The sequence below is a fragment of the Vicugna pacos genome, chromosome 30 (genome assembly GCF_048564905.1).
Source record: "Vicugna pacos chromosome 30, VicPac4, whole genome shotgun sequence".
In the NCBI taxonomy this organism is placed as follows: domain Eukaryota; kingdom Metazoa; phylum Chordata; class Mammalia; order Artiodactyla; family Camelidae; genus Vicugna; species Vicugna pacos.
In genome coordinates, this window is record NC_133016.1 from 12,953,406 (window position 1) to 12,977,809 (window position 24,404).

The following is a 24,404-nucleotide window of genomic DNA, read 5'->3' on the forward strand; positions in this document are numbered from 1 at the left end:
CTCCAGTGAAACCCTAACAAAGCCCCTGGGCATTTCCCATTGTGGACACTGGGCCGGCGCTGCCAGCACTGAAGTGGACAGCAGGCTTAGCTGTCCTCACAAGGTAAATGAGACTCAATTTCTCAAAGAATACATCCATTCAGGAAACAACACAGACTTTTGATCTTCAGGTTAGAACTGCACTCAAAGGATGTGATTGGACTCTTACTACATACTGATGCCCACAGGGGCCGCCGTGTAAGAGCTGGGCTGGGGGAGAAGCCGCAGGGGGACCCCATGGGGAGAACAGCGCGGAAGTGAGTAAGGGGCGCTGGCAGGTCAAAGTGAGGCCATAAAGGCTCTTCAGGAAAGGCGCATCACAAAGGACTGGTGATTCTGCAGGTAATACAGGAGCATCTATTAAGTGTTTTTTAAACTGTGAGTTGCAGTCCCACTCGGAGTTCACAAGAAGCATCAAAGAACTGAACATAGTGGAACAGAAAACATTAGAGTGCTTCACGTGAAATGTAAGTACTGTTTCCAGAAATCTGTTTCAGTTACGCACACATGTGAATGCGTGTACTAAGTTGTATGTAAAATTATATTCTTTTTTGCGTGCCACTGTCACAAGTTTAAAAGCCACCTAACACCAGCAGATGAAAACCATCCAGTCCTACCAACACCCAGGAAATAATTAAGTAGCAACTTCCAAGAAAATTATATTGATAATTTCTCAAGACAAGCGGGAGAGAAGTGTCACAGAAGAATCAGAACAGAAGCCACAGAGAAGGAATTTAAGGGCGAAGATGCGGCATGCTTAGATCTTTGTATATTACAAATCAAGGTAAGCATCCCAACCCTGAAAAGCATGACGGAAGAACAACCTCTGCTTTGCTGCTAAACTTAAAACGCAGCTCCTCCACCTGCCGCTCCCTTCCGAGGCACGGGGCCCACACACACACACACACACACACACACACACACACACACACACGGGCACCAGCACTGACCACACGGGGGAACGGGTTCTATTTTTAGGGGGACTTTGGAAGCGCGCACTCTGAATTATCCAAATAACGAATGGCTTAAGAAACCTTTCAGAACCTTTCAGACAAAGTATCACAAACACAGTAGCCCGCTGTCTGGAAAGTCACCTGGATATCGAGGCGGATTTAGTTTTAGCTGCCTCTCTCCTCACAAGAGCATGAAGGCAGCTTTGTTGTCACACACAAAAGGATGGAGGAATGTTCTTTTTTCTCTTTCCATACACACCAGTCTCTGTCCTCCGACAGCAGGGCTGCCGTGGCTCAGGAAGAGAGAGTGAGTCTGGCCTCCACCCTCAACCAGGCAGCGCATAATCCAGCGTCTTACCATCTGGGGCCTCTGGGTTCAAGGCGAATTGTTTCAGAATGCATTGTGGAAGTTACCTGGATCAAACAGTCGAGTGCCATTCCACCAAAAACAAAGAAAAAGGTGCAATGATGACATCTTCTGAATGCACGTGCTCTTACCAAAATTCACACGATATGCACCAGAACACAAAAACCAAACAAAACTCACTTTTTTGTCCAAACGCACACACAGCTCTCACCCCACCAGCCTTTCTGCCATCTACTCTTTAGAGGTTAGGATGAACCCTCCTCCCATTCACTGAAACAGAATAAGGTGTGTCCTGGAGACACTGGCTCTTATTTATAACAACAAGACCTCCCTGTCAACAAGATGCCAAAGCCGACTCACAGGACTTTTACAGGCTCCCATAAAATCACGCTGGACAGGCGGGCAGAATGAAACCACGCTGACCGAATGTAATCGTGAAGGCCATCTATTTTAAGGAACACTTTTGCTTGCAATTCGGAAGATAAAACACAAGGGGCGGACAGAGCAAAGAACCATCCTGCTGGCAAAGACAGTCGCAGCCTGGCTTAACCAGGAGCATAACCAGACAGTTCAGACTGGGCTGTGAGAAGCCCTGCCTCGTGGGCTCCAAGGGAGTCCCTGTTGTTCTAGGTGTCCTGTTATCATGTTAGGGACGAGACATGCTTGCTGTCACCTCCTTTCCTGGGGTGAGTGTGGGCAGCTCAAGGACACAGTCTGGTCCACTCCCCCCTCCAATTATAAGCACCTTTCAGGCCAGGGGTCAAGTGAGGGCCACAAGAATTGCAGCTTTTTGCAATAGGAGCACTTAATCATCTAAATTTAAGATCCAATAAACTCCACGGGTGCAAACACTGGGAAAGGAATCCGGGAATCAGATGCACAAAATCTGAGCAGCCCTGTTGAGGGCATTGGCTCCTTCAGGCAAGGGGTCGCCCGAGACCCCAGGTGCCCTCACCTCCTAGGGCCAGACGTAACCAGCCCTGTGCTGGAGAAATGTAACACAAGCCACATACAGAACTTGAAAATGTTCTAAGTTTCTTTCAAAAAGTAAAAATCAACAGATGAAATTAAGTCTAATAATCTATCTTAGATGACCTAATAATCCAAAATCAAAGTGTAATCAAGATCAAAATGAAATCAAGATTATTACTAGAAGGGTCTTACATTCTTACAGTTTCTCACCTATGGCGCACCTCCCTTTGGACCATGTGCACTGTAAGTGCTCAATCGCCACTAGCAGCCGGTACCTGCAGCTCCACACAGTCAGTCACCACGGCGACGCATCTCAGAGGCATGGACAGAATGCTGCAGGGATACGGCGGGGAAGTGACCGATTCTGCCCGGGGTCAAGGGCAGGCATGACTATAGGAAGGACGGAAACTTCACGCAGGGTCAGAAGCAGCAGTCTTCCAGGAGGATGAATGGGGTGGAAAGAGAATGGTATGAAGCAGATCAGGGGAGAGCCGTGAGGTCCTGAAGAGAAGCCCGGGGGTGGGCATGAGGGGACAAGGCTGGGGGGGGGTCAAGGAGAGATGGCAAGGCCCTGGTGGGACCGCCCCGCATGGTTATGCGGGAGGACAGCGTCCTGGGGGTTTGAGAGGATACGCAAGGACGTTAAGGAGGGAAAAACCAGCAAGGTCTGTATTTAGAAAGGTCCCCAGACAGCGGGAGGGAGAATGTATTGGAGGGGAAGGCTCTGGAGGAGAGTGTTACGTTGTTCAGATGAGGCTCCAAGGACCACGTGGGGACATGGAAGGAAGGACGGCATGGTGATGGTTGGAGTGCTCTGCTCCTGGACCCTGCTCGCCAGCGGGAGCTCTCCCGCCTGTGTGACCAGGGAGAAAGCACCGTTATCCTGACCCCAGGGCCCAGCAGCCAACATCACTGTCACTACAAGAGCCACGAGGGTGACAATGTCGCAGACGTGACACAGAGCAACCTCGGGAGATAGTGGAGGCCACAGCCAGGGAAGGGGAAGGGCCGACCAGCGGCTGTGGTCCCACCCAGGCCGGTGGGGCTGCCTGTGGGCCACTGTTCATTCCCCGTGTTCCCCTGTTTGTAAAGAAGCTTCCTCTTGGGCCCAGGCGTGCCTAGTGACACAGGCTGGGACCTACCATTGTGTATCTTTTCAGAGGAAGGAAGAGGCCACTGCTGGTCATCCCCACAGGGTCTGGGGCCTGGCCTGGCATCACAATTCTCTTTTATATCTGCTTTAAAACTGTCCAGCTGCACAAAAGCTCCCCACAAACGACACTGTCAGTTTCTTATGAGGCAAATATATCTTTGTAAAAAATGCAAATGTGGAAAAACCTGAGGCATGACTGTCATTCCTTATGAAAGGAATGGTAAATTTGCTGAAAAAACTGTAAATTTTTAATCTGCTAAAAATGAGGTAAATAGTCACATCCATTTCATCTGTTACAAAGCAAACTGCCTTGAAATTAAACATCAAAAAAGAAGATGTGCCACTGTGTTCATCTAATGACAACACTGTTTAACTCTGTGCTTCTGATTTTATCATACAAAACTGTTTTAATTTCTTAAGATTTCAACAACAGTGATTTTTCTCAGGGTAAGTGTCTCATTTCTTCTCTGGAGAAGTTTAAAAATCAATTTTTCTATAAGCGATTTTAATAACATTAAATGCATAATCAATAAAAGAAAGTAAAGATACTTCTGAATTCTGTATTTCTTCTCTTAACTACCAAAATATTGACCTGAATCACCTGATTCACGACAGACACCTGTAGTAACCAAGGCAGTGTCAAGGAATGACCGAACAATGGGGAAAAGTGAACCAAGGGACACCATGTGTTCACTGTCAATTTTATCGTCTGATTTCATTAACACGCTTACTGTGAAAAGCTTTTCCTCATATTCTCAAGGCGTTTGAAACGATGCAGCCCTGCTCTCTGCCTGGCTGGACAACAGGCTAGATGTGCAGAATACTGTCCTCTAGCAAGAACAGGTCACATGTAACACGAACGCAGCGTGGTATCATTCTTGGCATTTTAATGAGCGACGACTCTGAACTAGAGATACAGAGGTTTATACAAGGACAACGACTTTTCATTCAGGTTCCATGAAAACAGCCTCATTAAGAGCTTTGGTATCCCAGGTAGGGCCTGGTAAGTCTCTCTTCTGCACTGGCTGTCCTTTAGCTGAAACTGCATCTCTGGCCAATGGACTCCATCAAAGCTTGCTGGGGGGAAGAAGCTCCAGCCATTCTCTGGTAAGAAATTTAAGACTGCCAAGAATAAGAAGCCACCATGTAGCTTACCCATCATGTGTCAGAAACTGTTAGCAGCAGGTTAAGAAACTTGCCCAAGGTCACCGAGCTAGTAAGCATCAGCCAGGATGTGAACCCAGGCAGGTTGGAGCCAGGGTCCATGCTGTCGCCACCACATCGAGTAGCTTCATGTTCCAGGGACTTAAGGGAAAACATGGACAGGCGCCCCTTTCCCCACAGAAGACCCTAGTTTGCTGCACTGCAGCCCCAACTTCACATCCCCGGAGGGTCATGCTTCCCAGATGCAGTTCCTGGCCATGTGTTAACTTCCAAGGAACACAATCTCAGCACTGTTTGTCATGTGCACATTCTTACTTGTGTCTTTCCTTATTTGTATTTCAATACAAAAATGAAATAAAGTGTAAGTTTGAAAGAGAAATGAAATGAGCTGAATACATCTTGTTCCTTTATTAGCCCCCACCCCCCGCCCCAGTAGCTTTCAAGCTAAGCTCATCACCTGCAGCAGACACACACCTGAGGATGTCAAAGACCTTCCAGGGGACCTGGGCACGGGCAGTTTTAAAGACATCATTTTCTAGACCCTCGCCTCCGTATGTCTTCTTCTGCCTCGCCTTTCCTAAATCACAATCTGCTTCTCCCGCTTTCCAAAGAAAGGCATACTTCTCACCTTTCCCAATCTTACCACGGTGCCGTTTGCTCGGTATAAAACCTCTGGAGCACAAAATGAAGGGACAGTTTCAAAGTGCACAGCCCCCGAGCTGAAGGGACACCAGGGAGAAGCCCTGACCTCCCCTGGACGACAGGCTCACGGAATGACAGTGGCTTGCATGTTTACCGTCCATCCAACTGATTTTCTTGTTTATTTGATTTACAAAATGAAGTTAGACTTTTTAATGATGGGAAATAAGCTTGATATGGCTGACTTGTTTTTAGCAATAAGGACCAGTTTACCATTAATTCAATTTTATAGCAGATATTTTCCATAAAATAAGCCCTATCTGCAATCACAAGATGAAAAAAAACCCCAATACGAATACGTTATGAAATATATTTAAACCACACACATAAATGCTCAATATACTAGAAATTACGTCTTTTGCAAGTACTGTATTAATAACTTATTGATTTAGTGATAAATTATAGATGTCACCTTAAAAAACATGTGAGAGTTTTTCTAAATCCTTTACAAGCTTTACTTAGTAGAAATGTTTGGAGACTAGAGTTTAAAGCATACAGTCTATCATAAAGTCAGATCATTAACTATGTGGTTATTAAAAAGTTTCCTTCAAACCTCATTAAGTATTTAAAGTTTCCTCCTCCAGGGTACAGGGTTGCGGCCATACAAACAAAAAACCTCCTTTCCACATACCACGCTGGTGAGGCAAGCAGTCTGCAGAGGAAACCTTCAAGGCTTTGGGAAAAATTAAGTAAATGATTACATGTACCTTAAGATTACACCACTGAAAATAAGAAATGCAAAGGACAAGGAGAAACTGACATCCATTTAAGACTCTAGCAGGTGCTACTTTAAGACCAGAGTGTGGGTCTTCTTCCGCTCCCTGCAGTCTGTGAAGGACATACTGGAAAACAAGGCCTGACTCCTCCTCCTTCTGGACTCTTTAGGACAGAACAATGTCCACAGGTACCCGAGAGAAGGCCGCCTGAGCAGAAGGAGCAGGACTCAATGTGGAGGTAACCAGGGGCTCCTGGCCTGGCTGGACATCATGATCTCCTGCGAAGCTCTCCCATCACTGCTCTCCAGGTCTCCCTGAGACAATTACATTCTTGGTAGAGAGGCCCAGACAGGTGTGTTATAAAGCTCTCCAGCTCATGCTTATCTGAGGCCAGGGTTGACAACCAGTGAATAAACCTCTTCGTTTCCTATGCTCACAGGAGGGAAACTGTGATTGCCTATTTAACGGGCAGAATTACACTGACTAGCAAACTGATATTCAATTGCAGTCTCTAAAAGCATGAAACCGTTTGTGTTCCCTGCTCCCCCCTCAACAGGTCCCCCTCACGTGGGCCACTACTGTCCTCCCAGAGAACGAGTAGGACCATTTACACATGTTGGCAAAAATAACTGCCTGGGCCTGGAATGTGGAAGAGATGGGGGGGTGCATTTTTGGCCGCCCCTGTTTGGAACCCTAGCCCTCTGGCCTGACAGGGCTGGGGTATTAATAGGAGTAAGACTCACAGGTGCACAGACAAAGCACAGGGATTCCACTGGTCATGGCCAAGGGCTATCTGCTGCCACTCTAATACTGGGGCTAAAAAGACAAATCCCATTCGAAATAGAATCAGAGACTGCAATCCTTAGGAGGGACCTCAAAAGTCATTCAGCACAAAACATCAGAGACTCATCTCTCTACCCATCCCTCAGGTGGTTGCTCACTTTGCCTGGTTGTAAACACCATCAGTGATGGGGAGCTCACTACCTACTCGGTCAGCAGAAAGGGTACAGGCTTTGGATGCATAGACGCCTAGTTTAAAATCCCATCTCTACCTGGAAACAGCTGAATAACCAAAGGCAAGTTCCTTAATCACCACCAAAGGTTTATTATCTTCTCATCTGTAAAGCGGGGATAAAACCAACTTCATCTTGCATAGTCACTGGATATTAAATGGGACAATCAGATTCAGTAAGTGTAATTCCTAACCCAGGGCGTCACCCTCTGCCTCACTGGCATTTTGTGCTGGATAGCACTCTGTTGTAGGGGGCGGTCGGCTATGCATTATAGGGTTTTTAGAAACGCTTCTGGCTTTTACCTACAACAGGCAAAAGCAACTCCTGTCCCCCCCATTATGACAATTAAAAATGGCTCCAGACATTGTCCAATGTCTTGAGTGGGTGTGTGGACGAGACAAAAGTGCCCTTAGTTGAGAACCACTGTCCAATCCCACCCCCGTCCCCTATACTCCAGAAGGTGTTCCTGCCATCTTCCGCCAATTCTGTAAGAATGTTCTTGTGATCTGGTGTCCATTTTTCTATAACTCCCACCCCCTTGAAGCTCCAGGAAAGAAAGAAGAGTAACCTACGTTTCTACACCTAGAAGGTGGCAAAGATGAGTTCGGACCAAAAGTCTCTCTGACTCCAACACCTGTGTTTGTTTCTACACTATGATGTTATTCCTCAGGGGCTAATCTCTCCACATGGGATGGACTGGCTTGATCACTTATCAGCTCTAGTTGGGCTCCCTCTCCGCCTTCCCCACACCAAGCGCTGTGAACAGAGCCTCACGCACCAGGCTAGGTCCCGACTGGGACTGGGGCAGAGTTCACTCTGTAGCTGCCAGGAAAATCCCCGAGATGCTGAGACTGAAGGCTGAGCTCCTTGCCTGACTGAGTTGTGTTTAAAATCAACAGCAAAAGCCAGGTGGTTCTCAGGAAGGCACTGAAGCTCCGGGCCAGAAACGTTTCCAGAACAAGGAGCCATGCTGCAGGGGGCTGTAACTGAGAGCACACAGCGGGGCTGGTGTCCAAGCCTGGAAGGCCCGGGAACGAGGGAGACAGAAGGTGAGCGTATTCTAGATAAAAATCACGGGGGGCGGGGAGGGACGCCCCCAACACTCCCTTCAATGTCACATCAAAAGTCTTGAATAATCAAACCACCGAAGACAGTATCCAGCTAGGCATTAAACCTTAGTAAGTCTCATTGATGCCTCAAAACACAAGGTAAACCTGGGAGAAGCAAGCTGTGACTTCTAAGGGTCACTGGGGACTAACATTCAAATGCCCAGAGGTGAGAAGTGGACTTACATCCATGCCTTTTGTAAAGCCCACCAGCGAGAGAACCAGGATGAGGCTGACTCAAGTGCCTACTTCAGTTCTGAACCCTAGGTGCCTCTTTCGCTCCACCTTCGTCCTGGCCCTGAAACCCATATTTGTTACATTTTATGTCCTGCACCAATGACTCAAACAGCGGGGAAGTACTATCTTTGAGAAATATCCAGTCTAGACACACGTGTTCTAAATTACAGGCGTGGATCTGAATTGCACTGGGGAAAAGGACCCTAAAGGCCCAGAGGCCGGCCCTCTGGGTGCCAGTCCTGGTTCAGGAACTACCTTGCTGGATGACCTTGGGTACCAAGGCCTCCCTGCACCGGGTTCCTCATCTGGAAAATGGGGATCCAGCCACCTGTACTTCCTATTTCATAAACATGACGTATTTCAAATGTCAGTGTGTGCGGAAGCCTTGAGCAAGTGACTACTGAATGTTATTAAACTTCCATGGCCAATTTTAATAGAAGCTACCATTTCCCCACAAAAGTCTTTATGTAAAAACCAAGGTCCGAGGAATACTCATGTTTCTATCTTGGGATTTGCAGACCCAGCTTGAAAAGCACAGGCTGCCCCCAACAACTGCAGGGACCCAGGCAGAACTATTCAGTGATGCTCTCTCTGACCTTGAACGAGCTCCTTCGCTGTTGGAATCCTGAAACTAGTAAGTACAAAACCAGCACCAGACCGTGAATAAAGGAGATGCCTGACAAGCAAATTACACCACTGCCATTCCACAGTGTGCTTCCCCAGAAAGAAAACCAGAGAGTCACAAAATGCAGCCTGTCGTTATGAGCTGACCTATGTGTTCACAGCCATCAACCGTAGCGGTCCACACAAAAAGGGCACGTGGAAGTGTAATTACATTCCCATGTAAATCCTAACCTTCTAACTGATCAAAGCATCCGATTTCATACAAATTAAACTCCAACTGGCTAATTCATGGCCTACACATTAAATTACTGGAACGTGGGGTTAAGTGTCAGTCCACAGCCTCAGGACTGAATACTCTCAGGTACAAGTTAAACACTTATACGAGTTTTGAATCGTCATTCTTCTATTTTCTCATTTGAGCTTTCCCCCTATAGTTCAAAGGAAGAAGTGCTGAAGGAGTTAACGGGGCCCAAACTCACCATGGAATCAGAGAAGAATCAAATTTTCTGTGCCTTATTATCTCCATTATGAGATAAAGTAATTCTGAAGTTCTTTACATGTGTACAATTCCCAGAACTTGTGAGATAAACTTTCTAGGAATATTAGTTTCTCTTGCCCTCAGTGTCAATTTTGGACAAAAATCTTCAACTTGAAAATGTCTACAACAGCCTGTAAATCAAGCAATATGCACCCACTTTCAATTTAGAAACTGAAAGAAAAAAACAAAAACCTCGCCCAGGAGAGAGTTGCATGTAGAGCAAAGCTTGCCCATCGGACCTCACGATTACTCATGGTGGAGACCCTGCACCCAGCAGAGCCCGTAATACACTGGAATTCAACTGTATTTATTAAATAGAAAATGTCTAAAGAAATTAAAAGCATGACTTCCGGAAGCCGAATTTCACTCCTGGAGGGCTCTGAGGACCAGACATCGTGCACAGCAGCACTGAGAGAAGGTGGCTCTGTCTCTGAGTTGAGTTCTACTCCCAGCCCTGCACTTTATCTTGATGGTGACTGGATGCAGTTCACTGAATCTCCCTGAGCCTCAGCTTCCTTATCTGCAAAATGGGGATGATAATAGCAACTGAGAGGCAGTTGTGAGAACGAGCAGTGACTTTCATACATGAAGAACCCAGGAGGAATGTTAGATGCATCAAGGACAGGAGACCTGAGGGGCTATTAAACCTGAATACATTTCTCACATACGAAGTCCAGCAAAAATTTGTTTAAGCTGGGGGTAGTAACCTTCCTGCATGCCAAAATGTATTTGAAGTTATGAATTCACAACAATTAGCTATATGAGACACTCACTCTGTGCCCAGCACAGTCTAAGTGCTTCATTTAACTTAACTTTATCTCCCTCCATCCTCCTGACAACCACGTTACAGACGTGCAAGCTGAAGCACAGAAAGGCTAAGTCATCTGTCCAAGGTCAGAGAGCTGGTAAGTAGCACAGCCAAGACCTGAATTCTTACCCAACACGGACAGTCTGTGAATAGTCACGTAGGCTTGGCTGCCTGTAGTCAAAGTAAAACCCCCAATTCTTCTGTCTTTTCGTTTTCTGCTGGATAAAAGTGCCTTCTTATCCTGGCACTGGCTCCTCCTTGTCCGTTCCTTCAGGAGATAGTCTGTGGGACATGTTGGCAGATCATAAAGGAACCACTTAATTGCATTTTGAGAATAAATTACGAAGTTGAGCCTTACTTTGGACGCCATTTTGAGAAAAACTGAAAGAGTTAAATAACTATGACTCAAAATCGTATAAACGCCAGAGTCTTCTCTAAGCTCTCCACCACCCTCACCCTAAGTCATCTCTAAGAGGGGCCGGCATAGGGGAGGAGACTGCTTTCCTAAGCAATGGATTTATGACATACGTGTAACTTCACTGTAACTGCTTCAGGCCCTATCTGTCAAAGATGTCCGTGTAGTTAAGTGGAATCTCCACACCCAGAAAAAACAATCCCAGGCATTTCAAAGCCACAGTAACTGAGACTAACTTCAGAGTTAAATTCTCAAAAAGAAACCAAAATATATCCAATTTATACAAAGGCACTGAAAAATGTTTTTGATTCATTAGTACATACTGCATTTTTCTTTTTAGGCATCTGTGTGCCAAAAATTTTTTTTTTCTTGGTATCTAGCTGCCAAGAAATTGAAATGTTTTTTCTTATCAGTCTCTGCCTCTCTCCCTGCAAAGGGGACTAAAGACAGAAGAGCACGACTGAACAAAGGCACCGATGGGGGCACCTTCCCCCGTCCCTTACCATGCAGGGTGCACCCGGTATGTGTACAACGAGCAGCTTTGTGCAGGAGTAATCTCCTTTATATTCTTATAATTCAAGTAAGAACTTTAGTGAAATAAAGTTATCAACTCCAGCACCATCAGTGTTCCAACCAGACCAAAGCGTGTTCGACTGCGTGCTTTCTTCAACCTGATCATGTACAAAGGGGGACGCGTACATGATGGTTTAGAAGCGTAAGTATGTGCACGCATTCCAGGGACTTGATTAAAGATAGCGTTTCGAAGGCAACTGTCATCATGTACTGTAATGGCCACATAATCTGCAGTCATGGTACAAATCACTATTAGACACAGGCTGCCATGGACCATCTAGTTATTTCATTTTGATTTTTACTGGAAGAAACATGCTACTCTGCAATTCAAGAAGCCCAGGGAACAAAAAATCTGGGGAGACGCAGTCCTATAAAATGTAATTTGGAAGCTTGATTGACATCCGAGGTGAAATGGTAACCCAAGAAATTTGGCATTCATCATCACGGGCTTGTTGGAAGGGACCAGACCACACAGTGTTTGATTCTTTAGGGCGGGGCGAAACCAGCGCTAATAAACTCACCCAGCCCAGACTTATTTTTCAAAAAAGAAAAGAAAAGAAAAAAGGGGGGAGAGAAGGAAAAGACAAATTTACGGCCATGTTCTAAACACATTTATACATATTACTGATTTGGCCATCCCAGTAACCCTGAGGGAGGTACCATTATTAGTCCCATTTCAAAGATGAGAGAACTGTGCTTTAGAAAAGTTCAGTCACCTATATCGTCTAGTAAGCAGGACCAGGATCCAGACAGTGATGGACCCAGGATTCAGACTGGGGCTTGTCTCATTTTCCCATGCTGTCTCTGTGGATCTAGTTAAGATAACCAGGGTCCCAGGGATAAACTTAACAGAGTCTTATCAAAACCATGCATTACAACTCAGAGACATGCAGGTTCCCTTAAAATAGATACAGAAAAGATAATCCTTTTCCTTTCTAAAGGGATATTGCCATAGGTTTCATAAGATATGTGACATTCCCACAGACAGGCTGAGCTAGGGAAAATTCCAGTTACCCACAACGAGGCAACACGATGTTCTAACAGATTGACTCTACTGCAAATTTGTTTCCTCGATTTTATTCTTATTCTGTGTCACTGCTTTACAGAAGTGATTCCACTCATAGGGCAAGCACAGAGGCACTATCTTCAAGAATCTGAATTCCTATTTTATTGGAGAAGGAGATACTGGACAACAGACAATGGCACCATCAAACAACAAAAAAGAACAAGACACCCAGAAGGGCGTGCCTACAGGGGGCAGCTCTTGGGGAAAGACTCGGAGACAGCAAAAAAACAGTGGAACGGGGAAGAGTGAGGTGGTAAGCTGGACCGGGTCATCTCAGTCTCCCCCTGGGTCAAATGTTCCAGCACACAGAGCCATCCATGCCAAGCTCACAGGCTCAGGGGCTTGAACAATCAATGTTGGTACCACTTCTGGCTCTCACTTCTAACGCGACCTTTTCCTCATGACTCATTTTACATGCACAGGTCTTGCCTTCTGGCAAAATCACAAGAAACCTCAGGGCAGACGTTTTATGTATCTTTGCATTTTCCACTGTGCTTAGCAACGGCACCAACAAATAGTATGTTCTCAATAATCACTCGATTTAACTTCAAGAGTAAAACGACCCCCGTGGGATAGAAGCAGAATTCTTTGGCTCTCTTTGTAAGCTGTCCCAGTGTTGAAAATAGGGTGTAGTAGGCTGAATAATGGCTCACAAAGATACAGGTCCCAATTCCTGGAACTTGTATGTCACCTTATACAAAAAAAAAAAAATAAGATCTTTGCAGAGGTGACTAAATTAAAGATCTTGAGATGGGGAGATTATCCTGGATTATCCAGGTAGGCACTAAATGAAATCACAAGTGTCCTTGTAAGGAGACTGAACACAGACGAAGAGGTGGCAATGTGACCTTGGAGGCAGAGACTGGAGTGATTTGGCCACAACTTAGAGGATGCTGGCAGCCACAAGCAGCTGGAGTAAGCAAGGGACTGATTCTCTTCTCCAGTCTCCAGAGAGAGCACAGACCGGCTGGTATCCTGATTTCAGTTCAGTGACTGTGATTTTGAACTTCTGGCCTCCAGAATTGTGAAAGAATACACTTCTGTGTTTTGGGGCCAAGTATATAAGTAATTTGTTACAGCAGCCGTAGGAAACTCATACATGGGCAAAGACCAACTCAAAAACCTGTCTGAGGAGGAACAGAAGAGAACTAGAGGGCTGGGAGATGCCTCACCCTTGACCAACACGCGTGCTCTCTGTGATCTAGCAGAGACCAAATTGCCAAGGGAATCCTGTTTGAACCCAAAGAACTTCCTGACTATCAGTATTGTGAGTTTCCATTTAAACCTTTATCCTGGGCACCATCACAAAGGAAAATGCTATTCAAGGGCCAAACACAAATTCCGAGACAGCGAGCAGGAGACTACCTGAAGCTTTGTCCGCAACGTTACGTTGCAACTGACTCATTACTCCGGATGGGATGCGGATGGGATGCGGATGGGATGCGCACACAGTAAACTTCCCCTGCCCCGCCCAGTGCTTCTGGTCTCTGCTCACCCCCCAGGAGGAGCTTTCTTCCTGGAGACACAAGGACGACAGAGGCAAGAATGGAGTAACTTTCTGTTCCAAACCCCTTCCAAAGTCTGCTTAAAATAACTATCCCCCCTCCCCGTAACACCTAAAGGATTCTGAAAAGGAGGTCTACTACCTGCCAGGAATTGCCTCTCCCAACATCCAAAATGCTCCTCCATTTTCATTCACTTGCCCTGAGAGCCCAGGTCCAGCTACTCCCACAGGAGTCTGCTGTCAGCATCTTTCTTCACAACGTTACACACAAGAACAAAGCAAAGCGACACAACATCCAGCATTCAGCCGTGGTTTCCAAGGCCACATGATTAACTGAGATATTTAAAATACTGGAGTATTTCAGTTTTATTTGGACAACGGTTTCTTTTTAAAAGAAAGCCCCAGTGGCCATCCAAGGACTGGCAGATTTCTTCGCGACTCTTCTTTTACCACTATTTTAATCGTGATAACCATTAGTTAAAAACGGAAGACAAATACACAAAGTGAAACCACTCAACTATTTTTACCTCTGACCTCAAAAGTTAAAAGGAAAAGGGAACCTGGTCTGGCGGTTCAACCCGAAGTCTAGCGAGGAGAACACCCAAGGAAAGCGGGCACCCGTGGCCCAGAAACTGCATACGGGCCGCTGCTAGTTTTTGAAGAGAGCAACCATTTCTGTTCATTTTGGAACTGCCATATTTTTATTTAGCCACTTTCTAAGAAATCTGTGTCAACAGCTGCTTGGGTAAAAAATAAGAAACTATCAACTATACTCCAATTTAAAAAAAAAAGCAGAGAAAGTTAAAAAAAAAACAAACAAAGAAACAAGAGACTGAATTTGGAGTCATTCAGTCAAAGTGCTTCCCCCCCACAATCTCAGATGCAACTTGTTCTAAGAATGGGGAAACCAAAATGAATCCATGTCAAACCAAATTCAATAGGCTTGGTAAGACATCCCACCTAGGATTACGAAAGCTTCCTCATTATGTTGGTTACCTAAACTAAACCAGCAAATAGTATCAGAAGGCGGCAGGAAGGAGAATCCTTCAGTCTATTTTGGGAAAAAGCAGAAAGTATGGCGTGCCTTTCCAGGATATTGATTCATGATCAGATTTCCCACGTGCCAAGGTGAAGGCTGTTATAAAGGTTTTAAAGGTCAGCATAAAACGGGCATTAGGTAACTGAAGACAAACGGTATGTGAAATATTTCCTAACACCTAAATTCCCTTACTCAGAGTAAACAGATCTTATAAACAAACCATGAGAACCCATTATTACACACCAGAGAATACACGAGTCAAAAGCAGTAAGATGTTCTGTAAAGACTAGGTTATGTTAATTAGAACTTTAAATAAATACCAGCATAAATAAAAAGCTGTTTATTATCACGTGATCATAGCTTATGGCTGGCATATTCTTAAGAAGCAAGAGCTATATCGCACACAACCTGGGTTATTAAAATTACTGTGCTTTTTAATGATATTGAAGCACACAATAATTACCCTATATCCAACAGTTGGCATCTTGCTATTGCAAGGGGGGATTTATTACTATTTTAAAAGATAATTTGTTCTTTAAATTAAAACCCAGCTAGGCTGGTACATTAACTACACTGGCACTGACTTTGCCAGGAACAGAACAAGCCATTTCTTATCTTAGCTTCATAAAAACAATTTTATTAAGAAACAAGATCCAACAGTTAAAGAAGAATCCAAGGATGCAATTATTTCCCCAAATGAAAAATAAAGTCACGCACAGCGTATGCCAGGTAACCATCAACCAATTTTTCCTGGTTAAGTATAATTTTTCTTGTCTTGTTTGACAAGTTTCTCTGAATCACTCATCTCAAATTCCTGGACGTTGCCCAGCTGGAGATGATATAACCTAGCAAAAAGACTTGAGAGAAAAAGATTACTTCAGGTACCCCCTACTCCAAAGACAGGTTAGTGGATTTCAGGCTCCCAATACACTAAACTTACAAGAGAGAGTAAAAAATTACAAAGGGGTCAATTCATTTGTTTTTAAGATAAATGTCCTATGGATCAAAAGATCTCACTTTTGAGATTAAATTCTACTTTACAGACATTCATTTACTAAGTACACTGTAGTAATTGAAGCATCCAAAGAACAATAATATTGGGGAGCTAACATTCCATATACTTACTTGTACTAGAAAGTAATGCATAATAAATTCATTCAATATTTAGTTAAGCGTTTAATCATATATAAGGCATTATGCTAGACAAGAAGGGTATGAGAAAATGCATAAAACAATCCTTGACCTCATATGAGCTTAGAGAAAGGGATGTCAAAGGAGACATATATAGAAATATCTATAAATACAAGTTAGAGTGTAATGTGAGCCATGAGCAAGACAAAAATAAAGCACTGACTTGGGTGGGGATGGCCATACCGGTGCTGAGGAGCCCCTGGGGTGAGGAGGCCCACCCCTCCCAGAGCCAGAGGGGAGTTGTGCAGAACGGCAAAAACCCAGGACAGCCCAAGGGAGAAATGCCACCCCGGACACAATAACCTGACCAAGGAGGGCCTGGGACACCTACAGACATCTGGATACCAACTGGAGGGATACGGGAAGCCACAGAGGCAGCCAGGTGAATGCACGATGGGGTTCAGAAAAGCACTCAAGATCAGCTCATTGAGAAGTCCTGGCAGCCACTTGGAACTGAGGGGGATACACTGTTTAATTTTCCGTGTGCCCTCACAGCTGAAGGCCACCAGTACCCACTGGTCAGCACCCAACAACTATGAGTTCAAGTTCTCACTCTGCTTTAGGGATGTGAATGGAGGCACCTCTCATGAATGCCCTGACCTGTGATTTCTCAAGTCCCTTTGTGTACTTGAGGACTATAGATAATTAATGGCCAGATAGCTTCTTAAATTGGTTCTTTCCCAGGTAAGAGAAGACAACTTGGGCTGCTTTTTCCTAAGTAATCAGGGTGTGTGTGTGTGTGTGTGTGTGTGTTGGTTTGAAGGAGGGGAGGGAAGAGGAAAATTAAACAATTAAATACATTTCATCTCGGCTACTACCAGCTGTTGGCCAATGCTCACTGTATCCAATGCGGAAAAAAAACACTGAAAATTCTCGTGTCACTTACACTTGTTAGTGGCAAAATTGTTCTTGTCTTTAGTTTTACCCAGCTATGCTTTAGCTTTAAAAATTGGTATATCAGATTAGCTTATTGGAAAATACCAAACAAAAACGAGTGCTGTCTTTCTCAGGCAAAGACTGTACCACAGGCAACACTCCATTCATTGTATGCCAGTAAGCTGGTACGGTGGGAAAATGAACCAGACTCCGTGATTCTCAGGGCTAGAGAACAGCCACATGACACAGACTTAGAGAAATTAAATTAGTCCACTTAAAACAGAAAATATGGTGCTGGATTTAGTACCGCAAATTCTAACTGATTTTAATTGAAGAACATTACTCATCAATTGCAAAAACTGCCCACGACGTCCCAGTTCTCTCTTCTTCCTACATGCAGAGAAGACTACGGATCCCAGCAGCCCCTGGCAGTCAGGCAGGGCCAAGGCACTCGGAGAAGAGGCGGCAAGTGGCACTTTTGAGTTGGGCTCCTGTGCACCCTTCTGTCTGTCTGGGTCTCTGCGTGACCACGGGAATGAGCGTGGCTGCTGTGACCAGTGTCAGCATGCAGCATGAGTGAGAAACTTGGGGTGTGTTAAGCCACTGAGATTTTGAGGTCTCCTACTACACCTCTCTTTTTCAAGGACCATCACCACCAGTGCGTTTCTCAGTGGACATCCAGTGGAAAACAGGGTGCTGCTTTGCGGGCAGAGGACAAGTCTATGGGACAGAAAGTCACATGTCTGCATAAACGAACGGTTTCTTTTCATCAAAGAGAAACTGGCTATGATTTTGGTCGACATTCTATCAGTACTAATCCTGTGCTTCAGAGTCACATGACTGTGTTTTCTCACTAAATCGTGGAAGACACCGCAGGGATTCTTTTCTCACATGTCATTTCTAATAATGTTGCCTTATATAAACACTATTTTCATATGCAACAAGATAAGGGATTACCTATCTATTTTTAGATGCTCTACCAGCTCTGAGCCTGGCCAAGGTTGTTTATATACATTTGGACTCACCTCCAGGCTCTCATGCTGGTCATTGTTTCGCATTTGCCAAGAGTGGCATTTCATCAGTGACAGCAGTGCATCATGCAGATGACAGCAAGTGTAATTTATTTTACCCTGCATTCATGAACTCCAGTCGCACAATGGGTTTGGATCTATTTTAGACTGTCCAGTCAAACAATGAATGTGAATCTATTTTACTAAGAAGGACTTTGTGCTAACAAGATAAGCAAAAGAAACCTGGTCACCGTACTGCCCTACCAAGCTGCCTGATTACTCATCTGCACAATCAGTGGTTGGTCCCTGAGTCATTTTTTTACTGCTTCATTCATTCTTTCAATCATTTATTCACTCAACAAATATTTACAGAGTGCCTGCTTTGTGCCAAGCAGGTAACAGGCTCCAAGCATCCAGAGACTAATGCCAATCTCTAGGTTTATAATACTATTAATTTATTAAAATATCTATCTGATCACTGGAGAGCTGGCAGCTGTGGATATTTTAATAGTACAGATGGATATTAAACATGTCGCTTTTAGTTGTTATATGGGAAACTGATGAATAAGGAATGAAGTTCCTAAAGTCATTCAATTAATTTTACAAAGGAAATCATGAGTATCAGTGGGATGCAGTGCTGGGGTGAGACCTCAGGTTCATGAGAGCCAATTCAGTTAATTAAAGGGAAAAATCTCAAAACTTGCCCAGAGCTGTATGGGTAGTCACACGTGGCACATACAGGTTTCAGGGGCTTTTATAACTCCGATAACCTGAAAATATGTCAGATCCACAGAAGACATCCTCCTGCCTTGGACACCACAGACACTCAGTAAGTGGTGACGAGGTGTCAAGCGGGGCTTCCCTCCCTCACTACTGAAGGCTCTCCTGCTTCAGTCGCTGTCACCATCAGCAGCTACCCGAGCGGGGGGAACAGGCCTGAGTGTGTGCGGATGACGCGTCTTACACCTTGAGAGGCGCGCTCTCTGCAGGCTGTGTGGAGAACACACTTCTGCTCACTACCTTATCTGAAAAGCACTTTAAAAAGCAGATTCTAGTCACCGAAATACTAAGAAGTCACTAAATGGAATGCTTTGGCCTACTGGTTCTCAACCTCTTTTCCTCTGCAGACCTGACACTCTACTGGCCACGCGCCCCAAGGACGCAACCCGGGAGCAGCACCAGTCACCCACAACTCCCCAAGACAGAGCGCGGTTCCCTCCTCCCGCCGCCCCTCAGTCTCTCTCTGCAGAGCCTGCAGGATGCAACTGAGAGTGAAGTTACTGGAGCCAAAGCCTTGAATCTGAGCTAAATTCCACACAAAGTGATCACTTGTAAACACTAGCAATTTGTTCCCACACTTACTTGGGAAAACATTCACAACGGATCCAGCACTCTTGCCACTGCAGCCACGCAGGCCCTTCGTTCAGTTGTTTTTACAACTAATAGAGATCAATGAACGTGCAGATTAACTTAGGGGTACTGCAGTAGAAACATTTAAATTGTCAGCACAAAATAGCAAACACGCCTGATTGTAACTATACCTAAGCCCAGGAAATGGTGCCTATTTTATGGGCCTGTCCTTTGGTTTGGGGACTTACATTTGAACCTCTGTACGTGTGGCATTAAGGAATCAGCTGAATCTACACGTGGCTTAACGTGGACCACCTTGATTATCTGATACTTCTATTCTAACTGGACAAAGTACAAACTATTAGTTAGCTGCGCCTTTCAGCTTTTTTGGTAGCAAGTTAGCAATATTTATCCAACTGCAGAGAAATTGATAAAGTGAATGTTCAAGGTTTAAAACACATTTTCACTCTGACCTCAATAATGAAAAACCCTCAGTTGTGCTGTTGGTACATATTTGGTCTGCATCTGCCATAGAGTTTTGGAAATAACAGTCAGTATGTAATCGAAACCTCTTTTATTTTGCAAGTAGCAAACCAAAGGTCTTGGTAGACAACACACTAAACTATAAAATACACTTCAGTCCCTCATTTTTCTTTCTTTCCTTATAAAACAAAATTCTGTCATAAAGCTATTACTAAATCATATTAATGTCCCCTCACAGCCTTACATAAACTGATACTTATCTCCACAGCTTAGTGCTTTTAAAACGTTACTGTACAAAATAAAATTTTATGGTAGGTTTTCCCAAACTAGGAGACCACTCACAATTATTCATGTTTCTGTTTCGTGCATTAAAAAAAAAATCCTACAATCAAAAATAAGAAAGAAAACAGAACCCAAGCCTTTCAGCAGATGTCCTCTCTCTCTGGATGGTTTGGCAGATAGTCTGTGCTCTTTTTTCTTTGTTTAAGATACCTTAAGGTAATACCACTAACTCTTCTACACCAAACTCTGAAATAAGAAGTAACATGAGCCTTCTCCACAGCCTACTATTAAATTTTTCTCAAAGTCATTAGGAGAACAGCAAGACTGCGGTGAGAACTACTGGGTGGGCAAATCAGTCAGGCATGAATTAGCAAAGTCGTACTGTAATTTGATTTTAAAGCTTATTTCCTTGTAACATTGAGGATCATGCTCAGCTGTACGTGAAGCTGGAGTATGAACATCGGCACATGATCACTGCCTTTGTCTTGTGTTGTTTCGTTGATGGTTATGAGAGAATTCTCCCCACCATCTGGGTTAGAGAGAGCAAACGGGCTCTGCCCTTAGCTTACTCCTTGTTCTTCTGAGCAGAACACAGGCGCGCGCACATACATAACAGAACTTACGGAACGATGCTCTCCAGAATTAAAACCCCAGCACAAGGACTCAGTCGTCTACCAAGTCTGATGTTTTCCTATTTGAAAGAACGTAACGCACAAGGAAGCAAACAGAAATTGGCACCACAAAACTCTTATAGACCTCATTTTGCAAAACTCTCTCTGTATCAAAGACTTAAGCAGAGCTTGAGAACATGAAGAGCCAAGTGTACAGAAGTTTAGATTCTGCTTAATTACTTTAATTTGTTCAGAAATGTCTTGTAGTTTAAACGGGAACTCATGATCACGAGGGCAAATGTCACATTGTAGGCTGATGGTCCCCGTAGGACCCACTCACAGGTTCACTCTGGGGACGCCACACACCAGAAGAGATACATGTATTTACCATCCACCTTCTCTCTTCTCGTGGATTTATTTTACATAAACTTATTTCCACTCTGCGTTTTAAACACAATTACTGACCAAAGCTTTGTCTTCTATTTGTAAATCAAGCATGCAGTTGTCCAAATTCTTTGGCAGTGGGCAAACAAAAATAAATGAGACTGGAATTTCATGCTGGGTTACGAGCTGCCTTCTTGACCATAAAGACCTTTATTAAACTCCTGAGCATTTGCATAGGATAAAGTTAAATGAGGGCAAAGTTAAATTTGCAAAATGTCAAACTAGAAGTAAAGTCATAGAAGGAAGCATTTAAAAATAGCTCTTCTAGTTCTTCAATTAAATATTATTAGCACATGAAACTCCTTTTGTGTAAATATTAGCCTGCAGTTGCTCATTCTGAGCTAATAAAAAGGGTAATATAATTAATGATCACAGAGAACAATCCAATGTTCTTGAACATGCCTGGCCTTCTGGGAGAATTTCCATTGGCTCCATACATGACCCTCAAATCACGAACATTTCCGACTGCAGGTGAGCACACGAGGAAGAGCGTGTTTTCATCACTGCAGCCCCAAGTCTGGCACAGCACTCAGTGGTGTTTCATACTTACTGCTTATCCCAGACTGACCTGTCTCAAGCAGCACTGCTGTGTGCAACAGATCACCAATCAAGTCAATGTTCCAAGCAGCTGGATTATCATGAGCCTTACAAATGCCTCAGTGTGCTGGGCTTCGCTCTCCCACAAACTGAAACAGCTTGTTTTCTGCTAGGGGCCACTGCAGCCACGAGATACAGCGTACAGACCACATAAGGGTTGTTTATTGCTTTCATAGGATGCCTTTCTCTTTAAGACGCTACTCACTGATAGAGGTCTGTGACAAAACTAAATGCAAACAAGTTAATAGAAAGAATACAATGTGTCATATAAAATATTTTTAAAATACCTTAACATCAAACTTATTTTTCAGAAAAGGACAGCATGTTTTCGCGGATGTCCAATTACTGTCTCAAATATGGCACCTTTCCTGGAATGTTAACCACGCTGTTGAAACATCGAGGACTCGAGTGGTACCTCCTGACACTGTAAAGAACACGGCACCTCCACTGGCACTGGTATGTAGAGTTCATTATATGTACTTATATTAGGACATATATAATACTAAGAAAAACTCAGAATTAGCTATGTAAAGGTTTTAATACAATTTCTATTCTTTACCACCCTAGACTTAAATAGACCTGCGGGTGACTGCAAACAAGGACTTTATAAGGGTAAGAAGGTACACCTACAGGTAAAATGCTCCAATCTTTCTGAAATGTTGTAAAAATAATTTAAAACTTAAGGTATGGAAAGTGTATACAACTAATAAAAGAAGTTAATTTGTGTTCATACATGAGGAGACTGCACCTTAATAATGTTCTGTTTATTGTGTAAGCAGGATAACAGCTTATTAAAACATGTTTGAATAGGATTTAGAGGGTGAAGTGTTGAAAAAAATGAAGAACTCACTCACTAGAAATACAGTTCATCTAATGTCTAATTGCCACATTCTGCTTTCGTAAAATAGCTTGATTACAAGTGCTTTGATTCTTGGAAAGAATCATTTGAAAAACACCGTAAAACTAACTTCCTACTTCCAGAAGAAACCGGGCTAATACAGACCTTCTCCTAAACAGGAGTTAGAAACACCCAGTGTGGCTGAACGAGAACCATCATTCTTCTCATTTTATCGATTTTATAGGTAATCTCCATTATTGACTTCTTTCTTCTTACTTTCTCACGGAAAGGCCTGATTGAAGGGGTGGCAAGTAACCGGATGTTACAAAAATCTAGGAAGCAAAACATGTACATGTGCCTAGTGGGTTTTTGCCCTAAGAATCCAGACAATTAGAATTCCTAAACAATGCCAACAGACAGCTTGGAGAGGTGAACACCAACCATCTAGCCAAGAAGGGAAACCAACCCCTGACCTGCCTGAAGAAAAATCAACAGTAACAACTTATACTAATTAAGTCCTGTAACATGGCGAAATTCAGGCATTCATAGAAAACCTTCATAACAGAAGAGGACTTTTTTTTTCCTGGAACTGACAATAAGAGTCGAGTTTTTCTGTTAAATACTTCTGACATATTTAACTCATTCATTCAGTCAACAAGCATTTATTGTCTATTACCTTCAATATGTCATACAAGGTGGTAAGTGATAATAATTCTGAGGAAATGAGTGAAAAAGAGGCAAAGAAAAGTCAAGAAAGAACCAACATACAACCAGAAAGCTACTGGGCACCTTCACAAGCACCCTTTCCATTTACAAACTTCTTTCAAGGTGCAGGGCAGAAGAGTGAAAACAGAAATATGACTTATGTTTCCAACAAGAAGGAGGCTAACTGGAGTTCACCAAAATGACTGCTATCTCTGAAAGCAATAATGTGATCACAGCTGGATTAAGGAGATTTAAAGGGGCCCAGAATTAGACAGAACAGGAGAAGAAACACTATTAAAAATCATTCTGAAGTTATGATAAACCTAAGACATTTGATGCACCTGAAAGCTGTTATCTAGGGAGTAAGAAATGAAGTTGGGGAAAAATTCAGGCAACCAGAAATTAATTCAAGGAGTCCCAAGTAACTGTTCCCTTAGGACTTCTGGACTTCTTGAGATGAAAAATTAATGAGAGGAAAACTACAGATGGGAAGGTGGAGATTTAATACACTGATAGGCCAGCCACAGAAGGATATCATCTTGAAGATGTTTCTGCACATGACCAAAAATTACACAGGACCTCTGCCACAATCAATCAGGCTGTAAAGTGATGCCCACAAGCTTATCGGAAAGGGAAAACATACTATATCAGTATAAATTCAAAATACCAAAAAGTTACCACTGTCAGGATAGCTGTGCACAAAGCTTTGGTAATTCATTATACTATGAATTGAGTTTTTGTGTATTTTCCGCATTTATTTTAAGTAAACAAGAGGGTTGAAACTACACTTAAGAGCAATTATTTATTTAATCTCATCACTGAGGCAAAACACTGCCAGGATATGTCTTCACATACTGTTTTTCAACACAAGTGTATACATATTTCCAGCCGTAATTCTGATAAAATTCCAAAACCAAAGACATATTATCCAATATTTGGTATGCAACTTTATCTTTTCAAAGAGCAAGGACATTTCTTTATTGTAGAGGCCATTTATTGAACTTAAATGCTCCCCCATCACAGCCATTTGC

At 43.6% G+C, this 24,404-nt stretch overlaps 1 protein-coding gene and 1 long non-coding RNA gene across 8 annotated transcripts in view; one reads left to right on the top strand and one right to left on the bottom strand.

The window, feature by feature from the left end:
• Positions 1-24,404, bottom strand: part of NEDD4L (NEDD4 like E3 ubiquitin protein ligase) — a 298,551-nt gene that overhangs the window by 75,263 nt on the left and 198,884 nt on the right. The gene's annotated exons all lie outside the window — the stretch shown is intronic.
• Positions 428-22,560, top strand: LOC140690529 (uncharacterized). 3 transcript variants are annotated; one of them, XR_012065840.1, is made up of 6 exons: positions 428-506; positions 6,993-7,139; positions 7,976-8,125; positions 8,938-9,053; positions 22,142-22,286; positions 22,398-22,560. It is a non-coding gene; the product is annotated as an uncharacterized lncRNA (long non-coding RNA). The 3 variants fall into 3 exon arrangements; XR_012065839.1 differs by lacking the exon at positions 428-506 and adding an exon at positions 6,239-6,415; XR_012065841.1 differs by lacking the exons at positions 428-506; positions 22,142-22,286; positions 22,398-22,560 and adding exons at positions 6,239-6,415; positions 9,478-9,648.